The sequence below is a fragment of the Microcebus murinus genome, chromosome 13 (genome assembly GCF_040939455.1).
Source record: "Microcebus murinus isolate Inina chromosome 13, M.murinus_Inina_mat1.0, whole genome shotgun sequence".
NCBI classification, from domain to species: Eukaryota; Metazoa; Chordata; class Mammalia; order Primates; family Cheirogaleidae; genus Microcebus; species Microcebus murinus.
The window spans coordinates 58,385,902-58,413,306 of NC_134116.1; the positions used below are offsets into that span (position 1 = coordinate 58,385,902).

General features: G+C 38.9%; 2 pseudogenes; both read left to right on the forward strand.

Moving 5' to 3' along the window:
- The first annotated feature begins 12,127 nt into the window (after positions 1-12,127).
- On the forward strand, positions 12,128-13,083 carry LOC142874845 (C-1-tetrahydrofolate synthase, cytoplasmic pseudogene; annotated as a pseudogene).
- LOC105869317 (C-1-tetrahydrofolate synthase, cytoplasmic pseudogene) lies at positions 13,064-14,072 on the forward strand (annotated as a pseudogene).
- Positions 14,073-27,405: the final 13,333 nt, after the last annotated feature.

The window sequence follows — 27,405 nt, forward strand, 5'->3', positions numbered from 1 at the left end:
AACAAACAAATCAATCTTCTATCAATGATTGTCTACGATAAAAATGATGTGGATGGCAGTGAAGGGGACTTTAACTTCCCGCTCTCTATATACCCTCATTTTTAAAACTTGTTTGATTGAATTATTTATAATGGGTACCAACTTATTCATTTTTTGCACATAAAAACTTAAAAATGGAGTGAAAGTTTCCTCCTATGCCTGCCAGCTGAGCCTGCTTTCTGAGAGAATGGTCCAGATCAGCGAGACATGATTCTTAAGAGTGCTAGGAAAGGTCTGTATAGACTCATCAAAGTGTATGAATCTTTTAAAATTCATTCTTCCATTGATAAACAAATATTTAAGGATAAAATCAGATTTGAGAGTAAAGAATTTGCTTTTTCTAACTATGCTCCCCTTCTCCCTCCCACTGGAGATTCTGATACACTGTCTTAGAAGCTTCTCTTCCTAAAATGTAATCTAGGAATTTAAATCAGTTCTAATGTCTCATTACTACCTCAATGTTGCAAATTCCTGACTAATGAGAGCTAAGGGAGAACATCTTCACTCAGTAGCACCTCTGATGCAGCTAGACCTTTTTCTATTAATAATTAATAACCCTCCCTTGTTTCCAGATTTGACAACTTGAGTCTTCTTTAACTTTTCTTCCCTCTGATCTATCACATCCAATCCATATTTAATCATCAGAAACTCAACAAACATTCACTGAGGACTTAGGCACCAGGCATAACACTAGGGGTAAAGAGATAGTAAATCAGGTGTGGTCTCTGCCTTTAAGGCTCTTACAGTCTGGTAGGGAAATAGACATGCAAACAAACAACACACTATAAAGCACTAAGGAAACACATAATAGCCACTTCTTCCCTGGTAATGTCTTCTGCATCCATCTCTCACCTGCAATTTGTGTCTTCATTTTATCTATTCATTTTCAGTATTTCCCATTCTAATGTGCTCTATATAAGACAGCCATATGAATCTTCCCAAGTTGTGGTTTTCAATACTTTACACTCCAATGCTCAAAAATATTCTCAGTTTCTCATTGCCAACATTGCAAAAGACAAATTTCTTTACCTTAGGGCCATGGCCAGCACATAGTATGCTCTCAATAAGTAGCTGATGAATAAATGCATAAATGAATCTGGACTGAACCACCCTCTTCAAACGTATATTTCACAGTCACATGGCTCTGAACATACTTCTTTATCCACCTGGATACAATTCCTGTCCCGGAGGACATGAGCATGTTCTTGCCTCTGCCTCTTGCTAGTGACGCTTTTCCTGGGTCACTGAGCAGCTTTCCACAGCTACCTTCTCACAACTAACACTCTGAAGCTCAACTCCAGGCCCACCTCTTCAAAAGACTCTACCCCAAATACCACTTTCTTCCAAGTCTTTAAAACCCCTCATTTGCTGCTTCAGAATATGCTGCTGGGAATTGTTATCTTTTGATGAATATGCCTTGTCTCTCCAAATAGGATCCCCATAATTTATCAGCTTCTCTGAAACTAGAACTACAATTGTTAGCTCTCATGTCATAATAACTTGGAGTGCTGAAACAATACATATGGAAGAGAAAGCAACATTTATTTCCGATAGGTCTGAATGACACATTCCCGTGTCTACCTCCCTTGCTGGCTGAACAAGGATCTGACAGGAAATCGTGAGGCAGCGGCCCTTGCTAGCATGATAATGAATCAGGAACATATCGACCAACATCTTCTCTCCCATCAACATGACAGAATTACAAATCTATTCCCAGGGACAGCGCCATCAAAACCACCATCTGTTGATGGGTTTTTCATAATTTATTTGGTTTGATTATTAAAGATTCAGGCATTTTAAAATTAGGAAATGGAAGAAAAGGATGGGGAGGTATTCCTGGACTCTGTGCAAAATTGAAAAGCATCTTCCTGATACAACTCTGTGTGACCTTCAAGCTTTGGAGAAGAGCCAAGCAGCAAATATTCATGTTTTCATCTCATTCTACATCATTACCTATTCCATTCCAAAATGCAAGAGCCAAAGGGCAGAGAGATGATCTGTTTAACTTATGACTCAAAGCAACTAAGGGACAAGTTGGGTTTCTTCTAATGCCACCACCCTCAAAGGTGAGACACCCTTTCCTGGTGTCATCCAGGCTGGTCTAAGCCCTCCCTGCCCCCACTCAATGACACAGCCACACTCTATCATGCCACTTATCACAATGTATTCAGACTTTGTGTATCTATCCACTCCAAATGGAATATAATTTCTTCAAGATCAGGGATTTCTTTTAATCCTTGTAATTTCAGTCCTCAGAACAGTGTCCAGTAAACAGTAAGCCTATAATGTTTAAATTGAACAATAAGTGACAGCTTCTTGTGCTTTTCGATTTTAGATTATCCTAACACCACTTCAGAAAATGCAGGCTTCATGCTGCACTTTGCCACAGGACTACGGGATGCATACAGCAGTTATATTAGTCTCAATGGATTTCTGAAGACTTCTTTCAACAACTATTTGCATAACACATTAACATTAATGAGGCATTTTCACATATGTTGAATTAATCCTCACAATACCTGTGAGTTAGCTATTATTATTCCCCGTTTGCAGGTGAAGTAGCTGAGGCTAAAAGAGGTTAGACATAGTAGGTAGAATAATGACCTTCCAATGAGATCAGGTCCCACTGGAACCTGTAAATGTTACTTTATAATGAAAAGGGTCTCTGCAGATGTCATTCAATTCAGGATCTTGAGATGAAGAGATTATCTTGGATTATCGGGTGGGCCCTAAATGCAATCACATGTATCCTTATAAGGGAAAAAAGAGAGAGATTTTACACACACACACACATAGGAGAAGGCACAGAGGCCAACACTGGAGTGGTGCAGCCACAAGCCGAAGAACACTGGCAGCCACTAGAAGCTGGAAGAGACAAGAAAGGAATTCTCCCCCAGAGCCTCCAGGGGAGCACAGCTCTGCTGACACCTTGATTTGGGCCCAATAGAACTTTGGGACTACAGACTGCTGGCCTCCAGAACTGTGAAAAAATAAATATCTGTTGTTTTAAGCCACAAAGATTATGGTGACTGGCCAGGTGCAGTGGCTCACGTCTGTAATCCTAGCACACTGGGCAGCCAAGGCAGGAGGATTCCTTGAGCTCAGGAGATCGAGACCAACCTGAGCAAGAGCAAGACCCCATCTCTACTAAAAATAGAAAGAAATTAGCCAAACAACTAAAAATAGCTGGGCATGGTGATGCATGCCTGTAGTCACAGCTACCTGGGATTCTGAGGCAGGAGGATTGCTTGAGCCCAGGAGTTTGAGGTTGCTGTGAGCTAGGCTGATGCCATGGCACTCTAGCCTGGGCAACAGAGTGAGACTCTGTCTAACAAAAAAAAGATTATGGTAATTGTTACAGCAGCCATGGGAAACTGACACAATAATAGCAAGCAGTTCAACCAGGACTCACACACCCAGGTTTTCTGACTGTAAATCCTAAACATGTTTCCCTATTCCATGGCCAGACCATGACCCAGTCCCTGGCTATGACTAGAAGCTTTGGATGCTAGATTAGCTTTTCAGTCTTTTCAGAGTGGATAGAGTGGCAAACTCTTTCACATTTTCCCCTAACACTGAGTATATCTTTATGGGGCATACTTTATGTGACATGCCCAGTCCCAAATGAAGTACTTTATATATATATTATATTTTTCAATACTGACAAGTTTAGAAGCTAGGTGCAATTGTTATAATCATCACAAAGGAAAAAAAAATGAAGATACATAGAGGTTAAATAACTCACCCAAGCTTACACATACTCTAGTAAGTTGTTTATATATCCAATAACAAATATGGCAGGATAACGTTTTTAAAGTTTTAGCTGTGTTTAATCTCCCTCCACATCAGCTGCCCCTCTCCTTGGATTTTCTTTGTGTACCACAAAGAGTCTCCCCCAACACAAGTGAGACAGGACAAATCACTCACTGCCTTAGGAATACTAAAGCAGAGGGAACTGAACAATAGGGTGAAATTATTTACTCGTGTTTGACAAGCTAAAGTGCAGATACAAGATGGTACAAATTTAGAAAAATAGAATCTTCAGTCTCCCCATGTTCCTCAGTCCAGGCAATGATTCCATGACTGGGAGAAGGGGAGGGGAGGCGTGGACAGGAATGAAGGACCATTGAAGGGCTGTCTAGCTTTGCCACCTCAGGAGCTTCATGGTGATATAGCCAGCACTCAGGCCACAGTGGTCTGGGTGCATCACCCACAGACCAATAAGCAGGAGTGAAGCTCATCCGACTTTTGCTCAGTTCCATCCAACCCACCTGATGAAGACAGTCACCTCCTTTCCCCCTTCAATGACTTGGGTCACTAATAAGGAAACCACAAACAACAGGAGAGAAAGGCAGGGCCCTGGCACCTGGAGAGACGGGGCAATGGCATAAAAACAACCCCCAGGATTGCACTGAACCCTGACTCCCCTCCCCCATCCCTATCATTATGCCATCAGCAACCAACACCACACACCAAGATTGCATCCAAGGGTCCCACCACACACTGTAAGCTGTGGAGGAGCATGACTCAACTGCGTTTGTCTGTTGGGAATCTAATATAAACAGTGACACTGATTTGCTGTCAGTGTGTTCTATTCCTCCAACATACTCAGAGATCTTTATATTCCGTCTGTCATTTCATTGCATACCCTACTATGAGGGCTTCTCGGGTCCTACTACAGGTATTTCTCTCTTAACTTATTCTTCTCTGACAAATGACTCATTAGCAAACCAACTGCAGTCATGGAGCAACGCACCTCACTTCCCTTTACTCTACCGACGACACAGGTCCCATCCGTTTAACCCAGTGGCAGGCCTAGCAACAATTTAAGAGCTGGAAAGGGCAAAGCACCAATTACAGTACATAAGGATCGGTCTGCCGGGTGAGGAGGAAATAGCAAGCTTGACCTTTTAGACTTATGCTAACGTGTAGGTCACCAGGATCTCCTTAGTCAAAGACCTTTTCTGAACCACCTCAAAGAAATTAACATCATCTCCTACCAAAAGCAAACAGATCTCTTTTCAGTCTACAGAACAAGACTCAAAGCATTTATATGTTTATTTTTGAAATGTTAAAAGTTTTCATTTGTTGGGGCTATTTGGGGATATTCTAAAAAGAAGGAAAATGCCATAAAATTATATGAGTTGACAACATTATTGGGCAGCTGGGCATGCTGCTCAATGTATCTTTTATTGAATACCATCCCACAAATATCTTGATCAATTCTCTGTTTTATATCATATATTTAGTCCCAGATTAAGCACCAATGAGAATAAATTTGAGACATGGCCTTATAGAAGCCACTGGTCCCTTTTCTGATGCCCACCCAAGGGGAATTTGCCCTGCCATCATCAAGTCTTCTCATGAGATATTCCTGGAATGTTAGATCATTCCAGCTCACAGGCAAGGCCACGGTAATGACCTATCTCTGCCCTTTGGCGTGCCACAGCTTACAACACATGGGAATCGTTACAGTTTGAGTTCATCTGTGGGATCATCATTGAACAGAAACCGCAAGCAGCACAGGACAGCACCAGTCTTCACCTTATTATTCTGCACTCTCACCATGAGAAAATTGCCACTCTTCCTTTTTAAAGGCCTCCCAGCCTGCTTGCAAGCCCCTTCTATGTCTCTGAGGGTGAATGGTCCTTGTAATTGTTATCAGTATTTAAAATTTACAAAGCACTCATATTATGTGAGATTATGAATTCGCTCAACATGTGCATATTTGGCAGAAATATTGCAAGCATATTTAGTCATTGCCAATGTTCTTCCAGGGCTGGAAATACCACAGAGAAAGTGTGTACTTGACCTGAACTTCTGATGGTGTACTCCTTTCAGTAAGTGTAAACAGAGCAGAAACCCTGCCATCAGGGAAGCATCTGCAAAAGGGAGACCAAGTCAAAGCATGAGCAGCAGATGGGGCTTGAGAGCTGAGAATGAAAAACCCAGGCTGCGTCCAAACTCTGTAAATCATTATTGACTGAGCTCCATGCCGTCTTAATGGCTTTTACTACCTCTTGGTTCCAATTCGAAGTGCATATTAAAGCAAGCAACACTGCAAAGACCAGAGGGGCTAGAATAGTAAACTACCCATAGCTTAGTAATCATTATGCATTAATTATTCAGGAGCTGGAGCTCCTCTTTGCAAACATTAAGACCAGTGACAGCAAAGAAAAATGCTTCCCGTTTGGAGGAAGGGAAGGAATAGTGCTATTTGGGGTTGATGCTGGCATGATATTTAGCAGAGCATGACAGTTTTAGTAGATAAATAACGTGATGTATCATGCAAACTGTTAGCAATGTATTGGAAGACTCAAGTATTCCCTGTGGGGCATTTACATTGGATTTGCTATGATTGCAATATCTGCACAGTGATGCATTACGTGTTTTATTCTCTTTATTATATGTTTTCATTACTTTGTGTGTTAGAATGCAATAAAGAAAGCTGAAGCAATAAAGCCTGATTGATAATAATAATTCTGCAAAGATGCAACTTCCCTTCTAAAGCAGTTCCAGAGTCAGAGGAACCAATGGCATCCGATCATCTGTTCTTTTGTTAAGATTTTATCCTCCTTTCTGATAAAGGAATAGTAATGGGTTTGGAAGCAGCTTTTGGTAACAGCTGGCACCACATGGAGAAGGAGGAAAAAGGTAGGGGAGAATGTGTTCCATTCAGAATGCTGAATCCTGCATGTGGTTCAATTCTCTGCTTCTCTCTTTTCTTTCACATTCTACAACTCAAACATCAGATGTTCTCTTTTAAATGAAAAATTAATCATTTTTTTCAGGATCAATACTATTTGGGCTCTCTAACTATGACAGCCTACTCTACATTCTAAAGTTTGTTTAACCCTCTTCCTAAAGGATTCTTTTTAAACTGGGATCATTAGAATCAGGAACTTAACACACATGCGTGTGTTTGTTGGGGCTAGGGGTCCCAAGCTAAGCTAAAAATGAGCTTTGGACATAACTGAACATGTGTGGTGAGCTGGTAAAAGGGTTTACAAGAAGTAGATTTTTCCAAGTGGTTTTGTTTGGGGCACATGGCTTATTCATGGGCATCCCGAGAAGAGATTGGGTCAGAAACGCAGGCTGGTGTTTCTCTGGGGTGCTGGAGAGAGGGGCTGCATGCAGAAAAAGAATGAAATGGTTTCACAAGAAACTTTGGGGACCCAGGGAGTAAAAGTGCTGCTTTGGTGGAAAAAATACAACCAAATCAGGGCAGGCAGCATCCTCTCCACTTCTATGCTAAACACAGAACGGCTCTATTTGGGTTAGGATGCCGGAAAACCAAGGGAGCACAGACAGGGAGCACCTAGTCCTGGTCATGGATATTGGCATCTGCAGAAAGGCCACCAGCCTCAGAGACAAGGAGAGGCACAGTCTAAATGATTCCAAAAGTGACACATGTCAACCAGTGGCATGGCACAGCAAAGCAGGGTTGAGCGCACCTGCGAGGCAGCTACCAAGACCTTCCAGAATTACTTATGGAAGAGTTTGCAGGGAATCGAGGTCTTCTATGACATCAATGTGGATGTGAGTCAGTGAAATTTGGGTTATACACATTAAGTGCCTTTATTTGTACACACAAACAGATGAGGCTTTGGAGAAACTTAAGTGATATGTGAAATAAAGGAAAAATTACATTTGTGATTGCAAAGGACAGGCAGTGGCTCTCAGTATATGATTTTCTAAAAGGCTCAGGAAATATAAAAACAGTAAAGCACATGAATGGAACAGAGCAATAATATATTCAGGTCAGGCAAATGGGTCCTCCTCACATTGCAGAGGATGACATAAAGATCAGAGGTGCCTGGAGATCACATCAAACTGGGAGGGCAGTGCTTATAAAATACTGACCACGGAAGAATCAACTAGAAAGCTTGTTTAAAGTGCAGATTGCAGGGCCCCACTCCCTAGAGGTCCTGACTCAGTCAACTCAGATATTTGGTAATCTTGATAGATGCCGTCTACAAATCACTCTTGGATAAACACCATCGTAAGGTTATGTGTCAAGGCCATCTGGGGCTGCATTACCAACCCAGAGGCTAGGCCATCACCAAGGGAATCCACCCACTGAGGCTGTTCCCAGAAGAGACAGAATGCTGTGTAGACAGAGGAAAAGTGAAGAAGATGGCATGAAATATTGTAACTACTCTCAGGGTCTGAAATCAGGACGTCAAGAGAAGCAGAGAAGATGATGAGGTGTGGGACAGGGCCACGGACAAATGGGGGTGTGGGGTCACAGCTCTGACATGATGAGTTTGGCCTGATGTCAGAGTTGGGTTGGACAGTGATGAGTAACTACATCTGATCACTTATTTAAAACGTTTTTGTTGTCATTGTGCATGGTAGCTATGCTTTTAGGGATGCAAAATTGACTTCCTCAATATATTTTTCTTAATAACTAGTAGGATTGTTTGCTGTTGAATTGTGGATGTTAGTTTGTAGGTCCAGCTTAAGAAAAGCTCTTTATTTCTTCACAGATATTATCCCTCAGAAGTTACTTTTTACTTGTATGGTAGGAAAAAAACGTGTTTTGGAGGCAGAAAAAAATTCAAATCCTAATTCTACTTACAGACCGAGGGACATTGGACAAATTATTTGACTTTTTGAGAAATCAGTTCTCTATTCTTTAAAATGGGAATAATTACACCTAGCTTGCAAATTTTTTGTGTGGCTTACATAAAATATATACACAGTGCTTGGGATTTAATAGGTAATGAATGAATGGCTGCTGTTACTATTATTACTAGACTAGCTTATAGCTGTGAACAGATCATCTTTCTAAAATTGTGGTTAGCAGATAATGATGCTTTTCCAAATTTTAAGTAAAAACAGAACTACTTTTATAATATCTCAGCATAAACATTTACTTTGTATTTCTGTTATATTAAAAGGATATATGATTAGTGTGAGTTTTACAGAAATATCAACACTTGGGAAAGATTCCTTTTGTTCACATATTTAATTTAATCCTGTTTTTGCCTAGATTTAAGCAAAATGTATCTTACGTTTGCCTATTTTCTGTGCATTCTTTAGATACAGATGTTCACCTGAGAACAGCAGGTCTAGATAGACCAGGCTAGAGTCATATAAACTCCCCTGTTCTCCTTGCTGTCATTTCTTACTACTATTCCTCTTTACCTTCTCCATCATTTGCTTAAATCTAAGACCCATTCTCAGGAATCGGATGCTTTTTCCACCCCAGAGCTAACTAAGAGCAAGGTGTGAAGTGATGAAAGCAAAGGTAGTAAACAGGAAGAGGAAAGTTAATCCCCATGGAGTTACTCCCTGTGGACTTTCACTGTATGACAATGTCTTGTAGTTTACGAATTACTAGAATACAAGTGGAAAGTTCCATAGAATGATGAATTTATAACGTGCTTTGAGCATACAGAGGAGGAAGTACACATGGGAGGCAAGTTCAGGACAGCTTCAAAGAGAAAGTGATATCTGATCTGGGTCTTGAGATTATAAAGGTAGAAGGGAGAGTCGAGAGTATTGCAGGCAGTGAAGATAGAGTGTGCAAAGAAAAGAAGAGCAAGTAACAGGTTGTGGTTAAAACTCTGTGCATGCATATGTGTGTGTGTGTGTGTGCAGTTGGTGTTGGAGGATTGGAGATGAGATCAGGTTGAAATTGAACAGGGAATAGTTTTTAACCCAAGCTATAGAGTTACCACTTTATCCATAAAATTCAATTGGCTTAAAAAATTGTTCCAGTGGCAATATGAGTATAAATTATAAAGAACAAGAATGAGGAAACCACTTAAAAGACTACTGCAATATCTTTTATTAGTGCACCTCACATAACACCCCTGCTTCCCATACTAACACAAAGTAGGGATGATCCTACAACAGAAGAAAAAGGACATCAACCGTAAAGCCACTAAATTTACTACGTAACCGTAAATTTACTACGTTTGCTTACTTAGATTATTGCCACTCAAAGTGAAATTCAGCCTTTGTTGATGCCCAGCCAAATTTCATTTAAGAACTAGAATTGTAGATTTTGGCAATTTAAAAGTTTTTTTTTTACTTTTAAAATGAGTATGTTCCAGATTTGCAGCTTAAAAATATCAGTCTCCTAGACCTGCAAAATTAGGATTCTGAAGCTGGATTCAATTGTGATTCTCATAGTACATTCAAGCTACTTAGAGCTCTTATTAGAAAATCCACACCACCAGGAAGCAGCCACAATTTGGACAATAGGATATGACACTAGGTCTAGAAAGTTATTGCTGGTGACCTAGGAAGAAGAAATGGTTATCCCAAATTTCACAGAATCCATACAAAATCAGGCTGTTTGCGCTTACAGATTCTTCAATCCCCCAAATAGCTGTGGTTCCCTCCCTACTCTTCAATCACACAATCTCTATAATTTTAGATAATTAATGATCAAAGTTTCATTTAATCAACCACTTTAACCAAGTTTCATTTAATTCCCCTCAAATCCTAAACTAATTGCCCATGCTAGTCTCAGTGATGCTGTGAAAATTCTTGAGAAATTCTTGCCAAGTGAATTATTGAACCATAAAACTGAATACTTCATTAGGGAGAAATTCTACCGTTTGATCTCTTTTGTGAATCATTGAAATGGACTTGGTCTTAGGTCTTCTCACTGTCAGACTTGTTCAACCATATTCTTTGTATCTTCCTACTTAACAAGAAAACTGACAAAATTATCATTCATTTTCTGTTGCAAATTATAGTTTTATGAGACTTTCATTTTTCACCATGAGTGAACTACCATGACCGATAATTTACAAAAAAAAAAAAATCTATTTAAATGTCACTTATATTATAGCAAACATCACTGCCTTCTAATGAGTAAATCCCATCAGAGAAATAAGAACAAAGCAAAAATTGGTTCGGTTTCAAAACTTCATTCAACCCCCATTTAAAGGCAATAAAGTTTCTGACCTCAGCACACCTTACTGACTCCTTCTGGAAGGTGATTTCCTCCTTGCTCTTTTTTTTTTTTTTTTTTTTTTTTTTTTTGAGACAGAGTCTCGCTTTGTTGCCCAGGCTAGAGTGAGTGCTGTGGCGTCAGCCTAGCTCACAGCAACCTCAATCTCCTGGGCTCGAGTGATCCTTCTGCCTCAGCCTCCCGGGTAGCTGGGACTACAGGCATGCGCCACCATGCCCGGCTAATTTTATATATATATATCAGTTGGCCAATTAATTTCTTTCCATGCCCGGCTAATTTTATATATATATATCAGTTGGCCAATTAATTTCTTTCTATTTATAGTAGAGACGGGGTCTCGCTCTTGCTCAGGCTGGTTTTGAACTCCTGACCTTGAGCAATCCGCCCGCCTCGGCCTCCCAAGAGCTAGGATTACAGGCGTGAGCCACAGCGCCCGGCCCTCCTCCTTTGCTCTTTTCTGTCATCTTCAGTTCTGGGGTAGATGACTGGAGAGCCTGGAGACAACAAGGAAGTATGAATGGATAGTGAATTTGGATTCCGACTCCAGAAGACCTTGGTTCGAATCTAGTCTTTGCCACAAAATAGCTCTGTGACCTAAGGCCAGACAATTAACCACTCTGACTCAGTAACAGACTTACTCAACTAAAAAACAAAGACTATTAAACTATATTTTTTTAAAAAAAAAATAATCTCGACTGAAAAAGAATTTATAAAAACAAAAGTTTTTATAAATGTTATAAATTTTATAAAACAAGAATATATAAAACAAAAGTCTACAGAAGGATTAAGAGGTCTAGAAAAAATATATATTAGGCAAAAATAACAACAAAAAAACCTCAGTACAGTTAAATTAATACCAGACCAAAAAAAATAGGCTTTAAGACCAAAAAATCATTATATCAATGGGGAAGTGTTCTACATATTAATAAAAAGTTAATTCTCTAGAAAGATATAAAAATTTAAAATATGTATGCACACAATAAAATAGAGAACCTTAAAAATATATAAAACAGAAAGTTATAGAATGAAAAGGGAAAATTGATAAATCTACCATTAGAGTAAAAGATTTTAACACATCTCTTTCAATAATTTAGAGATCAAGCAAGCAAAGAATTAGTAAGTATACAGACAGGAACACAATAATCTCTACATTAATGTACATTTAAGAACACAGCGAGAGGTATCACAACTGGAGTATGGCAGAGTCCAGATCTGGCAGCCAACAACTGTGGCCACGGCACCAGAAAAATACTGACCGGGGAGGAGGCCTATGAGCAAATAAGGGAGAGACTGAAGAATGAAGTCACTTAGATGAAGGAGCAAGTACCTGGTTTCACACCAGGCCTGGCGATTTTACACGTTGGCAACAGAGATGATTCCAATCTTTATATAAATGTGAAGCTGAAGGCTGCTGAAGAGGTTGGGATCAAAGCCACTCACATTAAATTACCAAGAACAGCTACAGAATCTGAGGTGTTAAAGTACATTAGACCTTTGAATGAAGGCTCTACTACTGTACATGGATTCATACTGCAGCTACCTTTAGATTCAGAAAACGTTATTAACACGGAAGCAGTGATCAATGCTATCGCACCCGAAAAGGATGTGGATGTATTGACTAGTATCAGTGCTGGGAATCTCGGTAGAGGTCATCTAAATGACTGTTTCATTCCTTGTACGCCTAAAGGATGCTTGGAACTCATCAAAAAGACAGGGGTACAGATCGCCGGAAAGCACGTGGAGGTTGAGCATGGTAAAATAGTGGGAACCCCAATGTATGACTTGCTTCTGTGGAACAATGCCACAGGGACCACCTGCCACTCCAAGACTGCCAACCTGGGCGAGGAGGTAAATAAAGGTGACATCCTGGTGGTTGCAACTGGTCAGCCTAAAATGGTGAAAGGAGAGTGGATCAAACCTGGGCAATAGTCATTGACTGTGGGATCATTTATGTCCCAGATGATGCCAAATCAAATGGGAGAAGGATTGTGGGTGATGTGGCATACAATGAGGCCAAAGAGCGGGCGGGCTTCATCACTCCTGTTCCCGGTGGCGTCAGGCCCAAGACGGTGGCAATGCTGATGCAGAGCCGGCCCCTTCGCCAACATCACACATGGGAATTCATCTATCATTGCAGACTGGGTCGCACTCAACTTGTCGACCCAAAGGGTTTGTAGTGACCGAAGCCGGATTCGGAGCAGACATTGGAATGGAAAAGTTTTTTAACATCAAATGCCGGCACTCTGGCCTCCGCCCTCACCTGGTGGTGCTCGTTGCTACTGTCAGGGCTCTTAAAATGCACGGGGGTGGCCCCACGGTCACCGCTGGACTGCCTCTTCCCAAGGCTTACATAGAGGAGAACTTGGAGCTGGTTGTAAAAGGCTTCAGTAACTTGAAGAAACAAATTGAAAAATGCCAGAATGTTTGGAGTTCCAGTTGTAGTGGCTGTGAATGCGTTCAAGACGGATACAGAGGCTGAGCTGGACCTTGTCACCCACCTTGCTCGAGAGCATGGAGCTTTTGATGCTGTGAAGTGCACTCACTGGGTAGAAGGGGGCAAGGGTGCCTTAGCCCTGGCACAGGCTGGCCAGAGAGCCGGGGCACCCAGCAGCTTTCGACTCCTTTATGACCTCCAGCTCTCGGTTAAGGATAAAATCAGGACCATTGCTCAGAAGATCTACAGAGCAGATGACATTGAGTTGCTCCCTGAAGCTCAGCACAAAGCCGAAATCTACACGAAGCAGGGCTTTGGGAATCTACCCATTTGCATGGCCAAGACACACTTGTCCTTGTCTCACAACCCAGAGCAAAAAGGCGTGCATACAGGCTCCATTCTGCCTATCTGTGATATCCACGCCGGCGCTGGGGCTGGTTTTCTGTACCCCTTCGTAGGAACGATGAGCACAATGCCTGGACTCCCTACCCAGCCCTGCTTTTATGATATTAATTTGGACCCCGAAACTGAGCAGGTGAATGGACTGTTCTAAACAGATCAATCTATCTTCAAGGAGCCACTTTGAAAGTTTGGCCAGTATCTCTTCAGGCCCACTGGGAGTTAGTCAAGAGAAGTCAGCCCCTTCCCTGAAGATCTTCTGAAATATATAGTAAATTAACATAAATCATGCACATTTCTATTTACTTTAGTGAAGATCCACAGAATAAAAGGAAATAATTTTGCTACAAAAAAAAATAAAAGAACACAGTGAGAGAATAAACAATCTATTGATTGTACATGGACTATCTATTTAACATAAACATTGACTACATAAGGAAAATCTCAGTAAATTTCTACAAATCCTACCATAATTTGCATTCACTGATCTCAATGATATTAAATTAGAAGTCAGTGTCAGAAAGCATTTTTTAAAGCCCATGTATTTTATTTATTTGTTTGGTTATTTGTTTTCCATGCTATATATCTGATAAAGGACTGATAACCAGAATCTATAAAGAACCCAAGCAAATCAGCAAATCAAATAACCCCATTAAAAAGTGGACAAAAGACATGAACAGAAACTTTTTAAAAGAAGATGGACTAATGGCCAACAAACATAAAACATGAAAAAATGCTCAACATCTCTAATCATTAGGAAAATGGAAATCAAAACCACAATGAGATATTTCTTAACTCCAGTGAGAATGGCTTTTATCAAAAAGTCCCAAAACTACAAATGTTGACATGGATGTGGAGAGATGTGAACACTCATACATTGTTGGTGGGACTGCAAACTAGTACAACCTCTGTGGAAAGTAGTATGTAGATACCTCAAAGAGCTAAAAGATGAACTACTGTTTGATCAAGCAATCTCACTACTGGGCATTTACTCAAAGGGAAAAAAAGTATTCTATAAAAAATACACCTGCACTGGAATGTATATAGCAGTACAATTCACAATTGCAAAGATGTGGGAACAACCCAAGTGATCATCAATACATGAATGGATTAATAAAATGCGGTATATGTGTATACCATGGAGTTCTACTCAGCCACAAAAAACAATGGTGATCTAGCACCTCTTGTATTAACCTGAATGGAACTGGAGACCATTATTCTAAGTGAAGCTTCACAAGAATGGAAAAACAAACACCACATGTACTCACCATTAAATTGGAACTAATTGATCAACATTTATGTACACATTTGGAAATAACATTCATCAGAAATCAAGCAGGTGGGAGGCGGGAGGAGGAGATAGGTAAATTCACACCTAATGGGTACAATGCACCCTATCCGGGCAATGGGCACACTTATAACTTAGATTCAAATGGTATAATGGCAATTTATGTAACCAAAATGTTTGTGCCTCTGTTAATAATTGGTAAAATTTTTTTTAAAAGCCTGACATGATGTCAAGCAGCTGAGAATAAAGAAACAAAACAAAAAATCACAGCATGGTGCATTATGCTCCCAAACTTGAAAAAAAATTAAACATATATATAGATAAATGACTAGAAAGTTCTTCATGAAAATATTAATAATGGATTTTTCCTTAATGATGGAAGCAAAAATGATTATTGTTTTTTAGTATGTGCTTATATTTCCTAATTATCTCAAATAAACATAATTTTTATTATTAATTTTTAAAACAGTATAATAGGAATATGTCCTTTTATTGTCTACTTATAAAATAATAAAAATTATATGTAAAGAAAAAAGAAGATATCAATGGTACCACTCCTTTGTGCCTGACACTGTTATATCTATGTTCCTATGGAGCCTGTATACATCTTGTATTATCTTCCCTGTCTCTGTCTTCCCTGTCAAAGTAGATTGTAAACATTTTGAAGGCTGGCCATATTGTGTATTTTAAACAACAGCCACAGCAAACATTTATTGAGTGTTATGTTGGGCTAGGCACATAGAAATCTCCATAATGCTTAGCATAGGGCCTCACATGTACTAGCCCCTCAATAAATATTGACTGACTTAAAAAAATAAAAAGTAAAAATAAAATATTCATTTATTTTTCTGCTACTCAGGCTGGAGTACAATGGTGTGATCAGTGCTCACTATATAAAAAAGTCAACTCAAAATGGATTAAAGACTTAAATGTAAGACTTGGAACTATAAAAATACTAGAAGAAAACCTAAGGAAAACCCTCTGGACATTGGTCTAGGCAAAGAATGCATGACTAAGACCTCTAAAAACATGAGCAACAAAACCAAAAATAGATAAATGGGACTTAATTAAACTAGAAAGGTTCTGCACAGTGAAAGAAATAATTAACAGAATGAAAGGACAACCTGAAGAATAGTAGAAAATATTTGCAAGCTTTGCATCCAACAGGGAACTAATATCCAGAATTTACAAGGAACTCAAACAACAAAAAAACAAAAACAACCCCATTAAAAAGTGGGCAAAGGCCTGGCGCGGTGGCTCACACCTGTAATCCTAGCACTTTGGGAGGCTGAGGTGGGAGGATTGCTTGAGCCAAGGAGTTTGAGACAAACCTGAACAAAATAGCTAGACCCCCTCTCTCTACAAAAATAGAAAAATTATTCTAGAGAATAAAGAATTCTACCTCAACACTGGCATATAAATCCTGAGTTTCCAGCCTGCTGGTCTGCCCTACATTTTTTGGACTTCCTAGCTCCCCACAATCACACAAGCCAGTCCCTTAACATATATATCTTCTATTTGTTTCGTTTCTTTGGAGATCCTTGACTGATCCATCAGGAAATCAGGAAACCACTTGAGGAATACAGCAGTTTATCTGCACTATCTACAATCTGGGAATTGGAAGGCTGCTAAGAGCTATTGACTCTAAAGCCATTTTGCTTCTACAAGGCTCAAAAGAATGAGTGGTGCCTTGGGCAACACTGCCACTAAAATTTGCATCTGGTTTGTAGAACTGAAAAGATATCTAGATCCTTCATAGCAAGGATGCCTGGCAAATGCTATAAGGAATAGCAGATGGGAGTGAGATTGGTACAGATGTCAAACTTCATCTACCATGTCTTCCACAACCAGAGGGAAATATTCCTTTTATATTTATACTTTTAAAAATTTCATATAAGCATCATGAGGACTTGAAATTATGAAAAGAAGACATTCTCACTTTGTTGAGACAAAAGGCTTGAGCTCTCTTAAGTTTAAATAACAAAAGAAATATGACTTAATTTTCATTTGTCTATGAACAAATGAAGATGGTATCTCAACATCGAGAGTTCCAAACAACTATGTGGCAATAGCTATAGGCTTTTCTAATTGATAATCCTAAGGGAGAAAACCAGCACTAGGTAGAGAGTAAGGGAAGGGTATCATGGATATCCCAAATAAACATGAATTAGAATTTCAGAATATCTACCCTGGGACAATTATCATACATTCTATTCTACATATATACACACATACAAAGACACACAGAGATACAGACATTTCCCAAAATATCCATGAATCTAGACTCAATGGAATATTATGATAATATCTAATAAATAATATAAATAAAATAACATATCTTCTATATTATTTCATATAATATAGATAATAATAAATAAAATAATATTTTTTTCCCACCAGGAAAAAAAAATAGAACAGGCATAACTCAGACTATCCAACTAACTAGGGCATGAGAGTTTACTTTTATCACAGAAAAGAAAGTCATGTCTCTTATCCAAATGAAGATATACATCAGGAAGAGCCAGTTGTATAAACTTGGATAAGCCACTTAACCTCTCTAATCCTCAGTTACCTCCAATTTAAAATGAGGATAAACTAAATCACAAGAATTGATGACATTCAAGCCTCCTGCATTTTTCTTAGTAGGAACCTAATAAATGTGAACCGAATTCAATTAGATTAAGCTAGGGTTACTTCCAGCATACGGGGGATCATAGAGTCAGCCTAGCTGTTATGGCTGAGGCCCTATAGGTATAGGGTCACAAGATGAAGCTTCTTATACTTTTATGGGACACACTGCACACGCAGATCACCTCTGGCTATTTTCCTTCCATGTCAGGATTAGCTGTTGTCAGGTACCTCACACACCTGCCGCATGTTTAGAAAAGCTAGTTCTAGGCAAAGATTCCCTCAGAGCCTTGTCACCCAACCAGCAAAACCTGCCCTACCCAGTGCACACAGCAAAGTGTCCATCCCCACCACCTCGTCCTCGGGGCCAGCTCACGTCTGGAGCACCCAAACAAAATGAAAATCTAGCTATTGTTCAAGGTCTCCAAGATGGAATCTTAGTGACCACATATGAACAAACGAAAACAAAGGGGAAAAAAAAAAAAAAAAACAGAATCAAAAAGAAAGCACATAAGAAACTGGTTTGCACAAAGAAAAACTTCAAGCCTTTGGAAGTTAGTTACTTTTTTGGCTATAAAGTCTATTTCTGAATTAGGCACCTTCTCTCTCCAACATCGATCAGAGGCAGATAGCATGCTTTCTATCCTGCATATGCCAAGGGTGAAGTCAGCACTCAAAGAATAAGAAAGAAAAGCGATGATAAAAATCTGAGGCAAAACTTCCATGCAACCCTTTGCCAGCTCCTGCTTTTGAATTCTAAATTGCAAGCTGAACCATATGGTTCCACATAATACCTTCCTGACTAGTGGCTTCTCTCTTGGGAAATGACTCAATCATGCATTTGTCTTTCTGGGGACGGCTGCGTTTTCTAAAAGCCCTCTGTCCTCACAATCCCACATAGTTTTTGTTGAAGGAAAACCTTGAGAAAAGCAGAACATTCAAGAGTCATTAGTCGTCACACTCACAAGCTTTCATACTTACCCACAGCTCTCAGAGCAGGCCTCCCTGTGGTTACTAAATTTTTCCTCTCGCTGAGATTTCCCAGCATGCTCTAGGATTATCAAGTAAAGCCAAATATTAAGAGGGAAATCTTGAAAATCCTTCAATGCCTGGGGTGGAATCAAATCAGATGAGCTCTCCATTCTGGCACCAGCCAGCTGAGCTACAAACACTGACCCATCCCACGCTGAGAAGACTCATCGTGAGTAGAAACCCATCATGTTGCCAGAATACATTGTAGACTCACAAATGAAGGAAATGAAGTATATAAAACAGTGGGAAAGTTTGTAGAAATAACAGTTAATATTTATTTCAGGCATTCATCTGTACACGGCAATATTGAGATATTTTTCCCTCGGCATTTCTTTCCGTCCTTAAGGCCTTACATAGGATAGATTCTGAATTCCTTAATCATAGAAGCTGTGCACCATGTCTCCATTTGCAACTCAGCGTAGCTTTTGTCAGAGTGAGTGCTGGACCCAGAAAGCAGTTGATATTAAAAATGAAAAAAAAGAGGCTGAGCTGGAGACAAAAGCACAGAAGCCTATATTTCCCGGTCAAATGAATTTTATTATACCATGTTTTAGTATCTTCTTTATGTATTCTACTTGGTTGCTCAGATTGTGGAAATTACAAAATAAAAATTAAGTGGCTGTGTAATATCTGACTTGTCAGTTTTTCCACCTGGCATTTCTTGCTTTTGCAGCTTTGGTTCACTGTCTCAAGGAGGGGATGCGTGAAATATGGAAAGCCACCTGTCTTGGTTAGCGGGATGGGATGGGTAGTGGGCTGGAAGTAAGGGGGCCTGCTTTCTAAATCCACTTCTACTACTCTATGTTATGCATCCTCAGACAAATCCCTGGGCCTTACCTGTGAGTAAACTTTTGCAGCAAATGTCATTCTCAGCAAAGAAAGTGGAATCTCTAAGATGGTTGCCTTTGAAGGAGAATCTCTGAGTATGGGGGCCATGTCTACTGAATACCCAAATCTGAATAGTCTGAACAACCAGAGTTTGTCTGCCAAATGAAAATGCTGTTCGTGGGAAAAGCTGCTAGTTTAACGCAGAACTCCATCACACAGGTACTAGTTTTTGTACTTTTATGTGTTATAAAAGTGCTTTATGTTGTACTCTCCATAACAGCACACACAATATTAAAAAGACATGAACTCAAGGATCAAGATTAATAAAATTAATCATTTTGCTCCTTCATCAAGGTTATTCTTAAGTGAAACTCATCTTGGTTTTGTTTTCTGCTAGTGCATGCAGAGGAAGAATAAAATGTTTACTAGTCCGATTGCTGGTGCCACCTTAATCTGTCCCAAGGTGTCAGCATTTTTATCTACTATCACTTTTGTACTATCACCACAAATGTCAACACAGTGAGAACAGCAAAAATGAGAATGGATTTGGTCTTCCAGACTCCTTGGAAGGGTCCAAGGGATCCTCAAGGGTCCATGGACAATACTTTGAGAACCACTACCATATTAACGCAAAGACATGAGGTACACTCCTGGCTTTAGGACAGCAGACACAGAAACAAAGATAGATCAAAGGGGGATCCATTTCCTGAAAAACAAAGTTTCATCATAGGGTCTAATAATCAGTCAGCTGGTTCTATAGTACAGATACTTTGTTATTTTTTCCTTGATATTATCAACTCTTTAAAAATTAGAGTATTTGCTAATAAAAGCATATTGATATATGTATTAGTTTTCAAGGGCTGCTATAACAAATTACCACTTCTGTGGCTTAAAACAATAGAAATTTGTGTTCTCACTGTCCTAGAGGCTAGTAAGTCCAAAATCAAGGTTTCAGTGGAGCTATGTCCGCTCTTCAGGCTCTAGGCAAAAATCCTGCCTTGACTCTTTCTAGTTTTGGGAGGCTCTCAGCCATCCTGGGTGTCCCTGGACTGGTAGCTGCATCACTCCAATCTGTACCTCCCTCTGCACGTGGCGTTTGTCTCTCTGGGTATCTGTCTGTGCATCTTCTCGTCTTCCTCCGATGACACCAGTCATTAGATTTGGGGACCACCTAATCCAGTAAGCTGCAAAGTCCTTATTTCTAAATAAGATCACATTCTTATTTACTGCATTGGGGACTTGAACACACCTTTTTTGGGCACACAAAAAGAGGGGCATGAATTGCTGTTCGTTATTATTATGTAGTGTAGTGGATTTCATGGTGTCCCTTGAACTCACTACACTGCATAAGAATGATGAATTAAAGCAATTCATGCTTCTCATTTTCTTTAAATCTTCAAAGAGTTAGAAATATTGAACAAGAAATGTTATTTTTAAAAGGAGCTTAATTGAGGTATAATTGATATTCAATAAATTATACATATTTACAGTGTACAACTTGATAAGTTTTGACATACGTATATGCTCATGAAACCATCACCATGATCAAGATAACAAACATATCCATCAATACTAAAAGTTTCCATGTGTTCTGCAATCCTTCCTTCCTGCCTGTCCCCACCCCTGCCATGGTCCCCAGGCAATGACTGATCTGCATTTTGTCACTATGATTAGTTTGCACTTTGTAGAGTTTTATACAATAGAATCATACAGTATGTACTCTGTTTTCTCCAGCTTTTTACACTTAGCATAATTAATTCATGACTCATTCATGTTGTAACACATGTATCAATAATTCCTTCCTTTTAATTACTGAGTAGTATTTCACTGTATGGATATACCACAATGTGTTTACCCATTCACCTACTGCTGGAAATTTGGGTTGTTTCCAAACTTGGCTATTACAAATAAAGCAAAGAAAGAAAGTTTAAATCTTCCAAATGTTAAAAATATGCTTCTACAATATCCCATATATGTTATTTGTTTGTGAACCTAACAAAGTATTTGTTGCTATAAATCAAACTTAGCCTTGTAGTTTCCAAGAAGTTTGGGTTCCTCTGACATAACTTGTGAAAAGCTTTATGGAAAGAAAGAAATTTTCTGCTCAATAATCCCAAACTTAGAAATTTTGCATAAAGGATTATTTTTTTCAAAAAAAAAAGAAGAAAAGGTAAACTGACAAAGATACTTTCTATAGATCTCTCTAGAATAGTAAAACTATAGTAAATAGAAAAATACAGTGATATATATTTTCTAATATATATATTATATAATGAAGAAATATTTTTTAAAAACCTGAGAAAGTGCTTCAGATAAAACATTCAGTTCAAAAAAACATAATATGAATGTCTGCACCATGATTGCAACCATATAAAATTCAGATATGTTTGCAGATGAAGGAACTAAAAATTATTAGTATGTTACAATAATAGAATTATGAATGACACTTTTCTTTTTCTGTCTTTTTGTCACAAAATTTATCAATAATAAACATCAGCAGGAAACAGTTGACTGCTCTAAAGTCACTAAACCCATAGCCTGCTTCTTAGTGATCTGCAAACCTGTATGTGTTTCTTTGACCCAATCTCTATCATGAATGAAATAAATTAGGATATTGTCAAAGGCCCAGTCTAATGTACCCCATATACATTGCTATACTTCAGGGAGAACTTAAAGGCTGGTGTTAGAAAGTCTTCTGTACTCTGGGAATCTTCTTCAACTTAAAAAAAAATACATATACACACACATTAAAGAGAAAGATGGAAAATACCAAGCATTGGTAAGGATGTGTATTTTCCATGAGTTTGGTTTGTACAACCACTTTGTAAAACTATTGAGAGTTATCTAATAAAGCAGAATATAGTACATACACTATGACCACAAATCCCCTTTCTAGGTGTATACCCAACACATGTATGTTCAGTAAAGGCATGTACTAGAATATTGATAGCGGCATTATCTGTAATTGCTCCAAATTGGAAACTACCCAAATGTTTATCAACATAGACAAATAAATTGTAGTGGAGACACAGAAGAGAATACTATACAATTAGAATAGGCCGGGCATACTGGCTCAGCCTGTAATACCAGCACTTTGGGAGGCTGAGGCAGGAGGATCACTTGAGGCAAGGAGTTCAAGACCAGCCTGAGCAACATAGGGAGTCCCTGTATCTATAAATAAAAAATATATATATATATATATATATATATATATATATATATATATATATATATATAAACTAGCTGGGCATTGTGATGCATGCCTACAGTCCTAGGCACATTGTTTGAGCCCAGGAGTTTGAGGCTGCAGTGAACTATGATCATGCCACTGTACTTCACCCTGGGTGACAGAGTGAGACCCCATCTCTTAAAAAAAAAAAATAGAATTAACAATCTACACATGGTTGAACATCACAAATATTAAGAGAAATAAGCCAGATGCAAAAAAGTATGCAGTTTATAATTTCATTTATATTTAATATAAGTGCAAAGCCAGGAAAAATTAATTTATACTTTTGGGAATCAGGATAATGGTTGTTCTTGGATGTAGAAGGGCAGAGACTTACTGAAATGTACTATTTACTGATCCAAGTGCTGGTTATATAAATGTGTTCAGTTTGTGGAAATCCATCAAGCTGTACACTTACATGTACTTTTCTGTAATGTATATTACACTTCAGTAAAAGTTTTTTTGTGTGTGAAGTCTATAAGCATTATCAAAAGCTTTAAGCTTGAAAAGAGGGACAGCTGGCATAGTTAGTATTGTGTTGTGAATTTACAATGAACTAGAAAATCAGGATTATATAGCAGGGTGCATCTGGGGAACTTTGTAACCAGTCAGGAATAGTTATTGCTAGTTACAGAGCTGAAAGCTCTCAATAAATTTTGTTTCCTCCCTTACACACTGTCTGATGATTGGCAAAAAAAAAATAAAATATAGAATCAAGAAGGCCAGAATGCCCTCTGTACCCATAAAATGTACTGCCAATATGGCATGCAGCTGTACCCCTATCCAAAGTTGTATGGAGCTTATGAAAAGTCCAAGCCGCTATGTGACTTGGAGAGCTACCATGCTTCTCCCTGCCAGGAGCACAGTCAGAAAAAAGCAAATAGAAAATATGTTTCTACTAAAATCCATAAGAGAAAGAAGGAAAATTCCTCTCTGACCAAGAAAGGGAAGGAGGGGAGGGTACCATCTTTCATCTTGTTAAAGATAAGTACCAGGAAACAAAGGAGAAATTCTCTACCCAGCTAAAGAAGAGTTATTTTTCTTTAGTTTCCACATATTGCCCAAGAACCATTGGGTTACCAGAATTTCTATTAGGAATTCCAGCTATCCTCATATTAGTTTTCAGTCTTACAATTTCTACTAATAATGTAAGGGCCCTAGAAAACTTCTTGAACAATTTTCTCATGTCTTCTATGTGACTTTGCAATTGAAAGGCAGGATCTGGTAAAACCAGAGGTAAAGTGAATGCCAGCAATGGAAGATGGTTGAGTATTTCATGGTATTCCATGAAGTATCATAGAACCATTAAAACAATAAAAAAATTAAGTTCTAGAACCAAGATTATATTCTCTAAATATAATTTCTCCCCTAAAAAGACCAGTCCCCTTTAAAGAAATGACTCAATCTAGGTCTAGTGTAGAAAATACACTGGGTAAGTCTAGGACGTCTTCTTGTGCCAAAAAATAAGGAAACCATCACAAACTACTGAGGTCTTGTCAAAAGAAGATAATAGAAGCAAATCTGAGAGGTTTCCACTGCCAAGAATGGGACCATTTGAGCACAAAATGTAATAAAACTTCCATATACTGAAACATATCTAATATATTGAAAAAAAAATCTATGAGTCCAAAATGTTATTGATCACCATTAGAGGTTACTAAAGCAACAATTCATTATTTGGAAAATTGACAAACAAACAAAAAAATCAAGCCTCTATACTGCCTTTCCCATGTAGACTACTCTTCAGGGTTACCAATGATTCAGTTCTTCATTGAAGAGTCTCAGCTAATAAATGCAGAAAGAGTAATAGATAATCATCATTTTTCAACTCTGAGTGAAAAATGAATGTAGGTAATACCCATTACTGAATGCTACTACCATCATTAGGTCATGGTTGATGGGGAAATTTATGTTGGAGAGATGAAGCTGACCATACCTGAACCCACTGGCAATTTTAGCATAACTTAAAGAGGACTGACCAATATTGTATTCCTCCCAGTGGGAAGCAATAGGAAACACCAAGCGCCAACTATTACATATTCTGGCTAGAAGAATAGAGTTTGAATCTAGTCAATCATCTTTATTAGTCAACTAAGTATGTAAGGGAAGCACAGGGTAGAAGAACATGTTAAATGACACCACAAGGATATAATATGCCTAATCTAGAAGGTGGGAAATTCTATAAGGAAAAAGCTGATTTCTTCAACAAATAGAGGCATTAACAGGGCAAGAGAAGGGAAACTTGTTGTAAATTTCAAAGAGACTTATAAGACATACCAGGCAAATGCAATGTTTGGTATTTGAATCCTCATCCAAACAAACCAACTGTAAAAAGACAGTTTTTGAGGCAGTCAGGGGGATTTGAACATGAACTAGCTATTGGATAATTTTGAAGAACTATTATAAATGTTGTCATAGATGATAATGTAAGAATATAATTGCTTATGTTCTCCAAAATCTCTGTCTGTCAGTGATACATACTGAAGTGTTTACTGGATAAAAACAACATAAAGACTGAGATTGCTTTAAAATATTCCAGCAAAAAATAAATGAAAAATTTAAATGGTTGAGTGGGATGGACGAAATGAGATTGACAACCAGCAAAGAGTTGTTGAAACTGGGTGACAGGCAATGGGATTATTTTATTATTTTCTCCACCTTTGTGTATGTCTTAAATTTTTAATTTTTCACTTAAAAGATAAAAGAATAAATTAGAGCTCTGCCAACTGGCCTGGGGAAATATCCATAATTTCTTGTTGAGTGAAAGAAGCAAACGACATAAAGTGCTTACAATAATAATATGAACTCATTTTCGTAAAACAATGCCCTGGTTTTGTAAAATACACACACACATATACATATATACATGCACACATGTGTGTGTTTACATTTGATTTTATGAGCACTGAGAATTATCTGGAAGGGCACATGCTACATTAGAAATACAGACTAGCTGGAGGTGGAAGCTGATATGGGTGGGGAAAGATGAGGTCAAATAAAGTACAAAAATAAAAAGATTTCATTTTTTAAAATGTAATACTCTATGACCAACATGTAAATTTATATGGAATGATACAAATGCATGTATTTCTACATATATAAAGAAGATTGTTTCTAATTTTTTAAAAAATAGCCAAATCTGCCCACATTTCTGAAACTCAGCTGGTTTCCTAGCACTGACGTCCTGGTAACCACAGTAAATCTCTGGCAGTCAGCACAGAAGCAGAGTGAGAACAAGCAAGCAGCTCTCAAGCAGCAGCGTGCCGTGAGTGAAGGGAAGCAAATGGAATTGGGTGTGTGGCAGGATCTTCGGGATGGGGGCTGACTAGAAATCAATAGTTCAAAAATGCACTGAAACGCTCACCACTGTGGGGTGTTAGCATGGATAGCAGAGAAACAAAATGAAATGTCAGCCGAGCACACCACAGAGAAGGAATATCTTCTTCAGGGCCCAAAGATCAGGCAGAGTGTTCCCCATGGGCAGAAGAAAAAGCACTGACCCAGGAGACTCAGGCGGTTTATGCCTTGCACCCCAGCTCAACCGCTTACCAATTGCATGACGTTGGGGAATAAAGTTTACCTCAATTTCTGCACACATAAAATGGGAATGAAAAGAGCAGCTCAGCCATGGTGATCAAATGAGATAACATACATCTCCTCTACAAAGAGGTAAACTAAAAAGTGCTATACGTGCTAACATGCCAGAAAAGATTGCTGTCCTCCTGTCACATGCACATATGTGCACACACATGCACACTCCCTTTCACACACACATTCACCTATAGAAATATATGCCATTCACATATAGAAATGCTGCCTATGCATTAGTGTGACAGCAGCACAGCTCTCTTCCCATCTCATAGATGGGAAAATCAAAGCTTAAAGAACTGAAAAACCTTAGGGCGGGGCGCGGTGGCTCACGCCTGTAATACAAGCACTCTGGGAGGCCGAGGCGAGTGGATTGTTCAAGGTCAGGAGTTCCAGACCAACCTGAGCAACAGCAAGACCCCGTCTCTAACATAAATAGAAAGAAATTAGCCAAACAACTAAAAATAGAAAAACAATTAGCCTGGCATGGTGGTACATGCCTGTAGTCCCAGCTATTCGGGAGGCTGAGGCAGGAGGATCACTTGAGCCCAGGAGTTTGAGGTTGCTGTGAGCTAGGGTGATGCCACAGCACTCTAGCCCAGGCAAGAGAGTGAGACTCTGTCTCAAAAAAAAAAAAAGAACTTAAAAAGCTAATGGTAATCACATAGTAATCCAGTTATGATGATGCTAGAATTTAGCAGAGGTATGACTCATTTATAGTTGCTAAATATTTCTGATCTGGACAAAGGTCTGATCTAGAAAAATTGCAAAGCCAGATGCTATGAAAAGAGTTGTATTCATCAAATCCTTGAAGCCCTACCGCCCAAGGTGATGATATTTGAAAGTGGGCCCTTTGGGAGGTAATCAGGGTTAGATGAGGTCATGAGGGTGGGGCTCTCATGCTAGGATTAGTGCCCTTATTAAAAGAGACACCAGAAAGCGCTCTCTCTCCCTCTTTACCATGTGAACACACAACAAAAAGACGGCCAATCTGTAAACCAGAGAGT